Genomic DNA, 16,508 nt, shown 5'->3' with positions numbered 1-16,508 from the left:
CCGCAGCTGCCAGACGCCGGCTCCTGCTCCCTGCTCGCTTCATTTGTCGCTCTCTCGCTGTCACACACAGCGATCTGTGTGTCACAGCGGGAGAGCGCCTTTGAAGAAAACGAACCAGGGCTGTGTGTAACGAGCAGCGATCTCGCAGCAGGGGCCAGATCGCTGCTCAGTGTCACACACAGCGAGATCGCTAATGAGGTCACTGCTGCGTCACAAAAAGCGTGACTCAGCAGCGATCTCGCTATGTGTGAAGCACCCCTTAGGAACCTTGAGTATTGCAGCAATCTTTTTGTAACCTTGGCCAGATCTGTGCCTTGCCACAATTGTCTCTGAGCTCCTTGGGCAGTTCCTTTGATCTCATGATTCTCATTTGGTGTGAGCTGTGAGGTCTAAGGCTATGTGCACACAGTGCGTTTTTTTGACGCTGCGTTTTTGTGCGTTTTTGGCCGCTAAAAACGCACAAAAACGCACCTGCGTCGAAAAAACGCGGCAAAAAACGCACACGTTTTGCCGCGATTTGGTGCGTTTTTTTGCTGCGTTTTGCTGCGTTTTTGCTCACTGCGTCCTTATGCGTTTTTTTTATCAGTGAACAAAAAAAAAAGGTCTGATGTCATTTCCTTCTTCAATGTGTTCTTCATTCTCCACTAGTGTATGCAGAAGAGCAGACAGCTGCAGAACTACAAGGCTCAGCATCCTCCATCCAATAGTGTATGCAGGAGAGCAGACAGCAGCTGTCGAACTACAAGGCTCAGCATCCTCCTTCCAGGACTGTATGCAGGATTTCTTTGCCCCCCCCCCAAACAAAAAAAATGACGTGGGCTTCGCCATATTTTTGTATGCTAGCCGGGTACAGCAGGCAGGTACGGGCTGCCCCCAACCCCCAGCTGCCTATTTGTACCCGGCTGGGAACCAAAAATATAGGGAAGCCCTTTTTTTTTTAAATTATTTCATGAATTTCATGAAATAATTTAAAAAAAAAAATGACGTGAGCTTCGCCCAATTTTTGAGTCCAGCCGGGTACAACTAGGCAGCTGGGGATTGGAATCCACAGTGCAGGGTGCCCAAGCTTTCTGGGCACCCCCGCTGTGAATTGCAGTCCCGCAGCCACCCCAGAAAATGGCGCTTTCATAGAAGTGCCATCTTCTGGCGCTGTATCCAACTCTTCTAGCTGCCCTGATGCCGGGTGGCTAGCTAGGTAATAATGGAGTTAGGGCTAGCTGTATATTATCAGCTAGTCCTAAGCCCGAAATTCATGGTGTCACGCCAATATTAGACATGGCCACCATGAATTTCTAGTAAAGATAGAAAAAAAAACACAACACACAGAAAAATATTTTTATTAGAAATAAAACACAACACAATTAGTGACTCCATCTTTATTGAAATAAACCCCCCTCCGCAGTAATCCTGGGTTAGGGTCCCGCGCCGTCCAATCCGGATCCAATATCATCTGATCGGTTTGCTGGAAGGCAAAGCGATCAGATGATGTCAGGTTCAAGTGCCTGAATCCCATCACACATCAGCTGATTGTATAAAAGTCGTTTATACAATCAGCTGATGCATCGGTGCAAAAAAAAAAAAAAAAAAAAGAAATAATACTCACTCATGTGCTGATTACCGGCAGCTCCTGGAGCGATGGGGCGGGAGTCTGATCCCGTCCGATCGCTGCAGCAGCTGCCGGCAGCTGCTGTCTGCTCTCCTGCATACACTATTGGATGGAGGATGCTGAGCCTTGTAGTTCTGCAGCTGTCTGCTCTTCTGCATACACTAGTGGAGAATGAAGAACACATTGAAGAAGGAAATGACATCAGACCTTTTTTTTTTTTGTTTACTGATAAAAAAACGCATAAGGACGCAGTGAGCAAAAACGCAGCAAAAAAACGCACCAAATCGCGGCAAAACGCGTGCGTTTTTTGCCGCGTTTTTCGACGCAGGTGCGTTTTTGTGCGTTTTTAGCGGCCAAAAACGCACAAAAACGCAGCGTCAAAAAAACGCACTGTGTGCACATAGCCTTATATAGACGGGTGTGTGCCTTTCCAAATCAAGCCCTATCAGTTTAATTAAACCCAGCTGGACTCCAATGAAGGAGTAGAACCATCTCAAGGAGGATCACAATGAAATGGGCTGTATGTGACTTAAATATAAGTGTCTGAATACTTGCGACCATGTGATATTTCAGTTTTTCTTTTTTAATAAATTTGCAAAAATTTTTGTTTTTGATAAGATGCGGTGCAGAATGTACATCAATGAGAAAAAAAATGAACTTTTTTGAATTTATCAAATGGCTGCAATGAAACAGTGAAAAATGTAAAGGGGTCTGAATACTTTCCATCCCCACTGTATATACACCAGTCTCTTATACGTCATGTATATACAGCAGTCTACTCTGTGATGTATATAGCAATCTGCGTTTCTTATAATGTATGTACAGCTGTCTCACTGTCTTCTATGTGATTATATACAGAAGTCTGTGTCTCTTATGTGATGTATATACAGCAGTATTAATTGTTTGTATACACAGCAGTATCAATGTATTCTATTTCCATGACTCCTTGATGGCTTTGTATGATGCGCTCGTATCTACCTGTTTTTCTCACCAATGTGATTAAGAGCCATCTTCAGTGTAAAACAGAACCAGGCGTCCTGGAGGTGATGGTCCGGATCCGGCCTCCAGAGCCCCGACCTCAACGTCACCCCTTCTTTGTGGAATTACATGAAAAAACAAAATGATTTGCGCAGCTTTGCATCTACAGAGGATCTGTGGTTAGTTGTTGGGCACAACGGCAAAGTACCACCAGAACTGAAAAAGCCAAAGGGGTGGATACCAGATAGTGATGTGATTTTAGATATCTCATTTGTTCATTCATTTAACAATTTTATTTATAAAAAAAAAACAAAAAACTATTACTTACTTTTTTGATGATACAATGTTCACAATGTTTTGGGACATCTGGAAGAATGATTTCCCGGAGAAGTAAATGTTATTATTTCACATGTCACCAGTTATACATCCTGACTGATATGCGGTACCTTTTCATCCATGAAGGCGGATCGTACAATTTTGTCAAACACTGTCTTGGATAAAGAATTGTGCCTAAACGTCCTCTAACAGCAATTTCCCCCATTGTATCCCTATACATTAACAATGCCCAATTTGTGGCCTCAAACAATAATTTATGGAACCACCATTTTGGAAGTTCTGACCCTATCCAGGCATAGAAGGTGGGTGCTTTTTCTGTATGGGGCCAGAAAAGATTTATATTACTACTATAGGGGTGCAACTGCGGAGGGGGACATTACTACTGTATAGGTGCCACTGGAGGGGGGGACTGTACTACCGATTAGGTACCACTGGGGAGGGGGACATTGCTACTGTATGAGTGGTACTGGGGAAGGGGATCATTACTACTGTATGAGTGGTACTGGGGAGGGGAACATTACTAATGTATAGGTGCCACTGGGGAGGGGTACGTTGCTACTGTATGAGTGCCACTGGGGAATTGGCTCATTACTACTGTATGAGTGGTACTGGGGAGGGGAACATTACTACTTTATAAGTGCCACTGAGAAGAACATTACTACTGTACGGGTGTCACTTGGGAACGTGATCACTACTGTATGGGTGCTACTGGGGAGGGGAACGTTACTACTGTATGGGTGTCACTGGGGAAGGGGATAATTACTACTGTATGAGTGGTACTGGGGAGGGGAACATTACTACTTTATAAGTGCCACTGAGAAGAACATTACTACTGTACGGGTGTCACTTGGGAACGTGATCACTACTGTATGGGTGCTACTGGGGAGGGGAACGTTACTACTGTATGGGTGTCACTGGGGAAGGGGATAATTACTACTGTATGAGTGGTACTGGGGAGGGGAACATTACTACTGTATAGGTGCCATTGGGCAGGGAAACATTACTACTGTACGGGTGTCACTGGGGAAGGTGATCACTACTGTATGGGTGCTACTGGGGAGGGGAACGTTACTACTGTATGGGTGTCACTGGGGAAGGGGATAATTACTACTGTATGAGTGGTACTGGGGAGGGGAACATTACTACTTTATAAGTGCCACTGAGAAGAACATTACTACTGTACGGGTGTCACTTGGGAACGTGATCACTACTGTATGGGTGCTACTGGGGAGGGGAACGTTACTACTGTATGGGTGTCACTGGGGAAGGGGATAATTACTACTGTATAGGTGCCACTGGGCAGGGAAACATTACTACTGTACGGGTGTCACTGGGGAAGGTGATCACTACTGTATGGGTGCTACTGGGGAGGGGAACGTTACTACCGTATGGGTGTTACTGGGGAGGGGAACATTACTACTGTACGGGTGACACCAGGAAGGGAGTAGTTACTGCTTTATTTCAGCACAAAGACTGACATGATTACTGAGTGCATAGAGGGAAATTTTACTATTGTATGGGCACCACAAAAGGAGACATAAGCATTAATAATAATGGGGACCACAGGGAGGACATTTCTAACAGGAAGGGGGGGGGCACAGAAGGGGATATCACTGCTGTAAAGTCTTAGTTTGGGGGATACAGTTACTGTGCAGGGTGACAATGTGGCATTTTCTCCTTATCTTGTGCAGTGTTGAGGGAGAGTGGAGGGAGGGTAGAAGTGGAGGGTAGAAGTCGGAAGGTGGTGTAGAGCAGAGGTCCCCAACTCCAGTCCTCAAGGCCCACCAACAGTGCAGGTTTTTGGGATCTTCTTAGTATTGCACAGGTGTTAATGTAATTACCTGCCCAGGTGCTGGTTCCAACAGCAGTGCAATGCTAAGGAAATCCTGAAAACATGCACTGTTGGTGGGCCTTGAGGACTGGAGCTGGGGAACCCTGGTGTAGAGGATGATGGGCAATCTACAGACGTCGGTGTGGTACTTCATTAAGGCGTCCTTGTCATAAAGCAGCTGTGAACATCTTGAGTTGAAATATTTTATGTAACTTGGAAGATGCACAAAAATATTGTGACTTTTGGAGTTTACACACCAGCTACACCCATACGGGCGGTGTATGGTCAGGCCAGCCTGTGATATTCATCATAAATTACGGAACTAACGCGGCATAACTTGCTCTATACGTAATGCCAGTCCGTGCCATCTGAGCCGACAACGGCAACAGTGCATGCTGGGTAACAGAATTGCATAATTAATTAGGCGGTGCATGCTACCTTATGAATCAAGTGTGACAGTGACTTAGCGAGTGCTTCATTAACCCCTTCAAAACATATGACGTATATTTAAGTCAACATCTGTGTTGCTCTCTTTGATGCGTGCTCACAGGCATGATCTGATTAGCTGTATGGATGCTACTGTAGAGGGGAACATTACTACTGTATGGTGGCCCCTGGGGAGGGGAACATTACTACTGTATGGTGGCCTCTGGGGAGGGGAGGATTACTACTGTATGGTGGCCCCTGGGGAGCGGAGCATTACTACTGTATGGTGGCCCCTGGGGAGGGGAACATTACTACTTTATAAGTGCCACTGAGAAGAACATTACTACTGTACGGGTGTCACTTGGGAACGTGATCACTACTGTATGGGTGCTACTGGGGAGGGGAACGTTACTACTGTATGGGTGTCACTGGGGAAGGGGATAATTACTACTGTATGAGTGGTACTGGGGAGGGGAACATTACTACTGTATAGGTGCCATTGGGCAGGGAAACATTACTACTGTACGGGTGTCACTGGGGAAGGTGATCACTACTGTATGGGTGCTACTGGGGAGGGGAACGTTACTACTGTATGGGTGTCACTGGGGAAGGGGATAATTACTACTGTATGAGTGGTACTGGGGAGGGGAACATTACTACTTTATAAGTGCCACTGAGAAGAACATTACTACTGTACGGGTGTCACTTGGGAACGTGATCACTACTGTATGGGTGCTACTGGGGAGGGGAACGTTACTACTGTATGGGTGTCACTGGGGAAGGGGATAATTACTACTGTATGAGTGGTACTGGGGAGGGGAACATTACTACTGTATAGGTGCCACTGGGCAGGGAAACATTACTACTGTACGGGTGTCACTGGGGAAGGTGATCACTACTGTATGGGTGCTACTGGGGAGGGGAACGTTACTACCGTATGGGTGTTACTGGGGAGGGGAACATTACTACTGTACGGGTGACACCAGGAAGGGAGTAGTTACTGCTTTATTTCAGCACAAAGACTGACATGATTACTGAGTGCATAGAGGGAAATTTTACTATTGTATGGGCACCACAAAAGGAGACATAAGCATTAATAATAATGGGGACCACAGGGAGGACATTTCTAACAGGAAGGGGGGGGGGGCACAGAAGGGGATATCACTGCTGTAAAGTCTTAGTTTGGGGGATACAGTTACTGTGCAGGGTGACAATGTGGCATTTTCTCCTTATCTTGTGCAGTGTTGAGGGAGAGTGGAGGGAGGGTAGAAGTGGAGGGTAGAAGTCGGAAGGTGGTGTAGAGCAGAGGTCCCCAACTCCAGTCCTCAAGGCCCACCAACAGTGCAGGTTTTTGGGATCTTCTTAGTATTGCACAGGTGTTAATGTAATTACCTGCCCAGGTGCTGGTTCCAACAGCAGTGCAATGCTAAGGAAATCCTGAACACATGCACTGTTGGTGGGCCTTGAGGACTGGAGCTGGGGAACCCTGGTGTAGAGGATGATGGGCAATCTACAGACGTCGGTGTGGTACTTCATTAAGGCGTCCTTGTCATAAAGCAGCTGTGAACATCTTGAGTTGAAATATTTTATGTAACTTGGAAGATGCACAAAAATATTGTGACTTTTGGAGTTTACACACCAGCTACACCCATACGGGCGGTGTATGGTCAGGCCAGCCTGTGATATTCATCATAAATTATGGAACTAACGCGGCATAACTTGCTCTATACGTAATGCCAGTCCGTGCCATCTGAGCCGACAACGGCAACAGTGCATGCTGGGTAACAGAATTGCATAATTAATTAGGCGGTGCATGCTACCTTATGAATCAAGTGTGACAGTGACTTAGCGAGTGCTTCATTAACCCCTTCAAAACATATGACGTATATTTAAGTCAACATCTGTGTTGCTCTCTTTGATGCGTGCTCACAGGCATGATCTGATTAGCTGTATGGATGCTACTGTAGAGGGGAACATTACTACTGTATGGTGGCCCCTGGGGAGGGGAACATTACTACTGTATGGTGGCCTCTGGGGAGGGGAGGATTACTACTGTATGGTGGCCCCTGGGGAGCGGAGCATTACTACTGTATGGTGGCCCCTGGGGAGGGGAACATTACTACTGTACAGGTGCCACTTGGGAAGGGGATATTACTACTGTATGGGTGCCACCTCTAACAGACGCGGGTGGATCCAAGATCCACATGTGGCTGTTAACCAGTTAAATGCCACTCTAACAGGAAGCTGGACAACGTTCAAATCACTACCCCCCCCCCTTGCCCCATTAAAACTAAAGAAATGTAAAGAAAAATTGCATATATTTGGTATCGCTGCTTTCATTAATATCAGATCTATCAAAATATAAAATAAATAATCCAGCAGGTAAATGGCATTACAAGAAAAAACACCAGAATTCTGTTTTATTATTTTTGATCGCTGCAACATTGCAATAAAAGGTGATCAAAACATCATATTCCCCCCAAAATGATGTCAGTAAGTAAACACGTCATCTTGGGGTGCAAAAAAGAAGCCCTCACACAGCCCTTCCCGAAAAATGAGAACGTTAGGAGTCCCTGAGCTCTGCCAGTTTTGCCGTGGTCGCTTGTGCAGTGTGAGCGGATGCATTGTCTTAAAGGAACAAGATTCCTTTGGACAGCTGGCAGCGCCTGTTGGGCTTCAGAGCTGCCTTCAATTGGTCCAAAAGTTCAATGTAATGCATTGCTTTGATGGTGGAACCCTTTTGAAGGTAATCCACTAGCAGCACACCCTCCTTATCCCAGAACACAGACACCATCACATTAATGGCTGATTTTTGCACCTTGAACTTTTTTGACCGAGAACAACTGTGCCTCCACTCTTTTGACTGCTCCTTGTTTTCAGGGTCCTATAAATAAATCCAAGTCTCATTCATAGTGATCAGTCGATGCAGGAAGTTCTTATCAGTCCGGAAACGCTGACAAATGGACCGGGATTTCACTCGCTGCTTTTCTGATCTGTTGTCAAACATTTGGGGACCCACTTTGCAGATCGCATCTTCATGTCCAAATGTTTACGGAAAATGACACAAACACGTCCACGGGAATTCCCCATGATGTCTGCTATTGCTTTACCTGAAAGTCGTTGATTCTCCAGTATGAGGTTGTGTCCAGCATAGACGATCTCCGGAACAACAACCACTCTCGGTCGTCCAGGACGTTCCTCATCATTGGGGCTGAAGTGGCCCGTTTTACATTTGACAATCCAGTTCTTAACTGTGGAATATGAAGGGCATTGATCCCCCAATGTCTGTGACATATCAACATGAATATCCTTCACGAACTGTCTTTGCAGAAACAAGAATGTTATCCCTCCTCTGCTCTCAGTTGCTGTGAATATCGCATTAGACTCTGCCATTTTGTTTTCCCGCGTGCGTAGAACACTGTTGCCATAACCAACAAACACAACATTTTGAAAACATATATTAGGCTACGTTTTTTTTAACATCCGTCATGAACTTTTTTTAACGCAAAAACGGATCCAGTGCAAATGCGTTTTCAGTTCAATGCATTTGCAATGGACTCGCGTCAACATGCGTTCACATGCGTTTGCGTGCGTTATAGTGGGAGTGTACTGTGTGGGGCATCCTACTGTTCCTGTGGGAGAGTATTTTGAGGGGCATCCAACTGCACCTGTGGAAGAGTATTTTGAGGGGCATCCAACTGCACCTGTGGGAGAGTATTTCGAGGGGCATCCAACTGCACCTGTGGGAGAGTATTTTGAGGGGCATCCTACTGTGCTGGAGGGACTGTACTGTGTGGGGCATCCTACTGCACCTGTGGGAGTGTACAGTGTGGGGCATCCTACTGCTTCTGTGGGAGTGTACTGTGTGGGGCATCCTACTGCACCTGTGGGAGTGTACAGTGTGGGGCATCCTACTGCTTCTGTGGGAGTGTACAGTGTGGGGCATCCTACTGCTTCTGTGGGAGTGTACAGTGTGGGGCATCCTACTGCTTCTGTGGGAGTGTACAGTGTGGGGCATCCTACTGCTTCTGTGGGAGTGTACAGTGTGGGGCATCCTACTGCTTCTGTGGGAGTGTACTGTGTGGGGCATCCTACTGCTTCTGTGGGAGTGTACAGTGTGGGGCATCCTACTGCTCCTGTGGGAGTGTACTGTGTGGGGCATCCAACTGCACCTGTGGGAGTGTACATTGTGGGGCATTATACTGTGCTGGGGGAGTGTACTGTGTGGGGCATTATACTGCACCTGTGGGAGTGTACAGTTTGGGGCATCCAACTGCACCTGTGGGAGTGTACTATGTGGGGCATCCTACTGCACCTGTGGGAGTGTACTGTGTGGGGCATCCTACTGCACCTGTGGGAGTGTACTGTGTGGGGCATCCTACTTCACCTGTGGGAGTGTACTATGTGGGGCATCCTACTGCACCTGTGGGAGTGTACTGTGTGGAGCATCCTACTGCACCTGTGGGAGTGTACAGTGTGGGGCATCCAACTGCACCTGTGGGAGTGTACAGTGTGGGGCATCCTACTGCACCTGTGGGAGTGTACAGTGTGGGGCATCCTACTGCTTCTGTGGGAGTGTACTGTGTGGGGCATCCTACTGCACCTGTGGGAGTGTACAGTGTGGGGCATCCAACTGCACCTGTGGGAGTGTACAGTGTGGGGCATCCTACTGCTTCTGTGGGAGTGTACTGTGTGGGGCATCCTACTGCTCCTGTGGGAGTGTACTGTGTGGGGCATCCTACTGCACCTGTGGGAGTGTACTGTGTGGGGCATCCTACTGCTCCTGTGGGAGTGTACTGTGTGGGGCATTATACTGCTCCTGTGGGAGTGTACTGTGTGGGGCATCCTACTGCTTCTGTGGGAGTGTACTGTGTGGGGCATCCTACTGCTCCTGTGGGAGTGTACTGTGTGGGGCATCCTACTGCTCCTGTGGGAGTGTACTGTGTGGGGCATCCTACTGCACCTGTGGGAGTGTACTGTGTGGGGCATCCTACTGCTTCTGTGGGAGTGTACTGTGTGGGGCATCCTACTGCTCCTGTGAGAGTGTACTGTGTGGGGCATCCTACTGCTCCTGTGGGAGTGTACAGTGTGGGGCATTATACTGCACCTGTGGGAGTGTACTGTGTGGGGCATCCTACTGCTCCTGTGGGAGTGTACTGTGTGGGGCATTATACTGCTCCTGTGGGAGTGTACTGTGTGGGGCATCCTACTGCTCCTGTGGGAGTGTACAGTGTGGGGCATCCAACTGCACCTGTGGGAGTGTACAGTGTGGGGCATCCTACTGCACCTGTGGGAGTGTACAGTGTGGGGCATCCTACTGCTCCTGTGGGAGTGTACTGTGTGGGGCATCCTACTGCACCTGTGGGAGTGTACAGTGTGGGGCATTATACTGCTCCTGTGGGAGTGTACTGTGTGGGGCATCCTACTGCACCTGTGGGAGTGTACAGTGTGGGGCATTATACTGCTCCTGTGGGAGTGTACTGTGTGGGGCATCCTACTGCACCTGTGGGAGTGTACAGTGTGGGGCATTATACTGCTCCTGTGGGAGTGTACTGTGTGGGGCATCCTACTGCACCTGTGGGAGTGTACTGTGTGGGGCATCCTACTTCACCTGTGGGAGTGTACTATGTGGGGCATCCTACTGCACCTGTGGGAGTGTACTGTGTGGAGCATCCTACTGCACCTGTGGGAGTGTACAGTGTGGGGCATCCAACTGCACCTGTGGGAGTGTACAGTGTGGGGCATCCTACTGCACCTGTGGGAGTGTACAGTGTGGGGCATCCTACTGCTTCTGTGGGAGTGTACTGTGTGGGGCATCCTACTGCACCTGTGGGAGTGTACAGTGTGGGGCATCCAACTGCACCTGTGGGAGTGTACAGTGTGGGGCATCCTACTGCTTCTGTGGGAGTGTACTGTGTGGGGCATCCTACTGCTCCTGTGGGAGTGTACTGTGTGGGGCATCCTACTGCACCTGTGGGAGTGTACTGTGTGGGGCATCCTACTGCTCCTGTGGGAGTGTACTGTGTGGGGCATTATACTGCTCCTGTGGGAGTGTACTGTGTGGGGCATCCTACTGCTTCTGTGGGAGTGTACTGTGTGGGGCATCCTACTGCTCCTGTGGGAGTGTACTGTGTGGGGCATCCTACTGCTCCTGTGGGAGTGTACTGTGTGGGGCATCCTACTGCACCTGTGGGAGTGTACTGTGTGGGACATCCTACTGCTTCTGTGGGAGTGTACTGTGTGGGGCATCCTACTGCTCCTGTGAGAGTGTACTGTGTGGGGCATCCTACTGCTCCTGTGGGAGTGTACAGTGTGGGGCATTATACTGCACCTGTGGGAGTGTACTGTGTGGGGCATCCTACTGCTCCTGTGGGAGTGTACTGTGTGGGGCATTATACTGCTCCTGTGGGAGTGTACTGTGTGGGGCATCCTACTGCTCCTGTGGGAGTGTACAGTGTGGGGCATCCAACTGCACCTGTGGGAGTGTACAGTGTGGGGCATCCTACTGCACCTGTGGGAGTGTACAGTGTGGGGCATCCTACTGCTCCTGTGGGAGTGTACTGTGTGGGGCATCCTACTGCACCTGTGGGAGTGTACAGTGTGGGGCATTATACTGCTCCTGTGGGAGTGTACTGTGTGGGGCATCCTACTGCACCTGTGGGAGTGTACAGTGTGGGGCATTATACTGCTCCTGTGGGAGTGTACTGTGTGGGGCATCCTACTGCACCTGTGGGAGTGTACAGTGTGGGGCATTATACTGCTCCTGTGGGAGTGTACTGTGTGGGGCATCCTACTGCTTCTGTGGGAGTGTACTGTGTGGGGCATCCTACTGCTCCTGTGGGAGAGTACAGTGTGAGGCATCCACAGTAATTGGGGGAAACTATTGAGGGGGCGTTTATTGGGGAAGCATCATGTTTTGTTAAGTGAGGGATTCTTCTGTGGGGACATTTTATTGTGTTTATTAGGGGATTCTACTGTGGGAGAGGGGGGTTATTTCTTCTATTTAATCTATATAGAACAAGCAATAAAACCACACCTAAAAAAATAACCAAGGTCCAGGCAATATATTGGAGAGATTAGCAGTTTCTGCTCATGGTCACCTGTTGGCCTAGTGGTTAGTACTTTTACTTGTAGTGAGAAAAACCTGTGTTCAAATCCTACCACGGAAATCAACTGATGGAGCCTGAGCCTGAGTCTGAGTCTGAGTGTGAGTGCTCCTTCTTTATACTGAAATAAATAAAAGAAACAATTTCCTTCTTAACTGACATGGCGGCCTAGAGGCTAGCTCATCCGTGTTACCATGGAGGGCTCCTGGGTTCAAGTGTTCAGTTGTTATCGTGCGATGAACACAGCCGGTAAATATGTGAAAAATGAATATGCAAGCTTAATTTAAAGAGTTAATTGTGGTTGGAGAAGACGTCTGAGAATTGTATGTTTTCATAGGTAACACTTAATTCATTTCAATAGGCTTCCTAAGATCTCAAGAAATGAATTTGTGGCGCCCTGGCCTAGCCAGGTCGTCACAGATAACATACAGACACCCCACACCCCCATTAGACAGGGACATCAGCCAAACACAAAACCCTTGTTGCCTCCCTCCAGTGTCCGATGTCCACACCAGGTGGGGCGGAGCCAAGCGGTTGGCCCCACCCACCGAGGAGTTCACAGGCCTGGAGGCGGGAAAAGTGACAGTTCAGTGTTGGAGTTTGAAGTGAGAGGAGTCAGCACTTGGGTGTCTGGGTTTGTGGCCCAGGCAGTAACAGCAAGGTTGGCAGACGGTGGTGGCCGTCTGCAGGAGTGGTGGAGCAACGCGGAACCGTAGGACCAGGGTCGGGCGACGGCCCGCCGGTACCGACCGGGGAGCGAAGTGAAGCCAGCACACACAGGCAGGGCCTGCGGACCCCGACCAGGCTTGGAGCCGCCGTCAATAGTCAGATCCGAATGTGACTGGAACCCCAGGGGTTTCACAGCAGCAAAAGTCCCGATTGAAGGCAACAGCCCACACCGTGAGGGTATACAGCTACCGCCTAAGGCTAGAGACCCAAGGGCCAGTGCCTGCGGGCAAACGGGCTCCTCCGGTACCCATACACCGGGGAGCGGACTACCGATGGGAATCCATAGTAGTCAGAAGGAGAACATCATGGTGCAGGGAAAGACAGCCGCCATCACCTGTCTGGGGAGAGAGACTGCAGCCGGCTGCGGGACCCGTCCATCCAGCCGTTTGGTTTACCAAGGACTTTGTACCTTTCTTGCTGAGTGAGTACACCCGTGCCATCCAGCGCCGCGCTGTCCCTGCGACCCTGCACCTCACCGACCCTGCCTCCCCGTCACATCATTGGGCCCCGGGACCACCAACCCCTACCCACGGAGGGGGTAAACAACATCCCAGCTGCTCCTTACCATCGCTCCCGGGATCCCCGTCATCAGCAGCGGTGGTGCCTATCTTCACCACGACCTGTGGGTGGCGTCACGGACTAAATTCCGCAAACCAATCACCCCTTTCACTTACGGGCGAGGAGCGCCGCTCGAGTCCCCGCATCCGGCCCACCGCTCGAGCCACCGAGCAGCAGCCGCAGCAGCGCCGGACCCGAGCGTTAGCGAGAGCGCAGCAGCGACTGTGTCCTCCCCACCCGCGACAAATTAAGTTCCATAATTACATGGGTTCAATTTTTTTTTTTCATTTTACAGACATTACATATAGTGATTTTATTAGTTTTTTTCAACACAGGCAATATAGAAGATTTATATATTATATATAGACCTCTATGTATAAGTTGACTTGGTAGCTCAGTAGTTAGCAATTTTGCTTTGGAGCTTTTTGGGTCCTGGGTTCGAATCCAATAGAGAACAGACAAAACCTTTCTACTTCATTTATCCACAGGATGGGAGAAACCCTGCAAAAAGATACATGTCCCTCTTTATTGAGGGGTTTAAGAAGTGTTATTTTTTAATAGGTAAGACTTTGCCTCCTCTGTGAAGCTTCACTAGAAGGGCCCTCAACAAGACACGAGGAGTCACTGCTGAACGAAGACTGATAATTACATGGATAACAATGTTTTTTTCTATTTTTGCAGACATAAAGGATAGTGAGTTTATTAACGTTAAAAAAAAAGTAGCTCATATAGAAGATTTATATATTATATGAACCTTTTACTGTCATCACTTGGTAGCTCAGTGGTTAGCACTTTTGCTTTGGAGCTTTTGGGTCCTGGGTTCAAATCCCATGAAGATCAAACCTGACTCTCATTTTCTTCCTCCCTTATCCATACGATTAGATATAGAAGATTTATATATTATATACACCTTTTCTTCTGTCATGGCTTGGTAGCTCAGTGGTTAGCACTTGAGCTTTTGAGTCATGTGTTCAAATCCCACGAAAATGAAACCTCACACTTCTTTCCTTATCCATTGGATCGGATATAGAAGATTTATATATTATATACACACCCCTTTCTATCATGACTTGGTGGCTAAGTGGTTAGCACTTTTGCTTTGGAGCTTTTGGGTCCTGGGTTCAAATCCCATAGAGGACAGATATAAAACTTCTCTACTTCCTTTATCCACGGGTTTGGAGAATCCCTGCCCTTCTTTATTGAGGTTTAAGAAGTGTCATTTTTTAATACGTAAGACTTTGCCTCATCTAGAAGGTCCCTCAACAAGACACGAGGAGTCACTGCTGAATTAAGTCCAATAATTACATGGATAACAATGTTTCTTCTTTTTTTGCAGACATAAAGGATTTTATTAACATTTAAAAAAAAAAAAAGACAATATAGAAGATTTATATATTTTGTTTTTTTTTAGCAGTGAGACCAATAATCCCAATAGCTCAGTGGTTAGCACTTTTGCTTAGGAGCTTTTGGGTCCTGGGTTCAAATCCCATGAAGACCAGACTCAACTCCTTTTCTTCGTTTATCTATAGGATCGGAGAAATTCTGCCGAAATCTCAGGGTCCCGGCCTCCTCGCCTGCCAAATCTCCCATTGGCGCTTCTTCATTAGCGGCAGTTTCGCGCTTCACAGTACAAAAAGTTGCATTTTTCATTTTCTCATGCCCCGTATATATACAAAGTGATAAGAAAAACTAAGCACACGGGAATTATTCATCATTTTAGGTTTTTGTTTTGTATTTTTTTGGCCAGATTTATTTTTTTGCTTTTGTCATTTGAAACAAACTCATTAAAATAGCGCCAAGGCACGAACAATTTGGCGCAAATTCAAAAATCTGAATATTTTTGAGAGGCTAGAAAGCCCCAAACCAGCATGGATCCCAAGCATTTGGGAGGGGCTTTGGAGCCGGATTGGGTTGGTCAATGCCGTCCTCCATTCACATGGGACCTTCTGGACCAATCCTGACCAGAAAACTCAGGTGAGGCTGGAAAACTAACTGAAAAGCCAACCCCAACCCTTCCAGAGAGCAGTCTGCCCGGATCTCCTGGAGAGAGAGGTAGGTCAGGGGGAAGCTCCTGAGGCCACGTGCTCCAGCATAGACCGGCTCAGCTCGGTGAGGAACATGCATTTTTATTTCTACTCTTAAAATATCCTTAATGTCAGGCTTTATGTCTTATTTGCTGCAGAAATAAGGTGTTTTGTGTTTCTATTTTCTTAGAAATGTGTAAGTGAATTTTGACCTTTTATGGTGCATTTTGAGTTTCTGCTTTATAGACTGATAATAAGGATCTTACGTGTATAATTTGCTATGGAAATAAGAGGTCTTAAGTTTCTATTTTCTTAGGAATGTGTGTAATGAACCCCAAACATTTTACCCGCTATGTTGTATTTATACTCTAATTTTTGGAGCCCAAACTCTCTAAGAACAATTCATTTTTAGTAGAACTTGAAAAATGTCTGCTACAAAAATCCCCGATTCTACCCTTACAGGTGAGTGCTGGCTTGTTTGGCTACTCTGAGGGTCACATTTCACACAGTGAGTAACTAAAGTGTATAATGAGGGGTGCGGTATCTAAAGTGTATAGTGAAGGAATCGCACAACAAAAGTATCAAGTCTCCACATACCATATAGAGTCCACAATGGTCGGCACTAAACCTTGTCTTCTCAATCCAAATTGGTAAAAAGTGTGTAAATCCCTCCATGAGCCACCACAACGACTGGAGGAACCTGGGTCAATGTTTTAAAGTAAATGTGCTGTACCCCAAAGTATGTGTGGAACATGGAAGTATACTAATTTCCATATTCCTTACATATTCTTGGGTAGGATGCATAGAATAACGTAGACCTCAGGTATATCGGGCTAAATACACAAGAAAACTACATAAAACAAGGAGCTGAAATGTTCAGGAAAATGTGGTATCATTAACCCCCAAGATGATTT

This window comes from Anomaloglossus baeobatrachus, chromosome 12 (genome assembly GCF_048569485.1).
Source record: "Anomaloglossus baeobatrachus isolate aAnoBae1 chromosome 12, aAnoBae1.hap1, whole genome shotgun sequence".
Lineage (NCBI taxonomy): Eukaryota > Metazoa > Chordata > Amphibia > Anura > Aromobatidae > Anomaloglossus > Anomaloglossus baeobatrachus.
The sequence above is the reverse complement of the archived record's forward strand: the minus strand, read 5'-3'. Positions refer to the sequence as shown.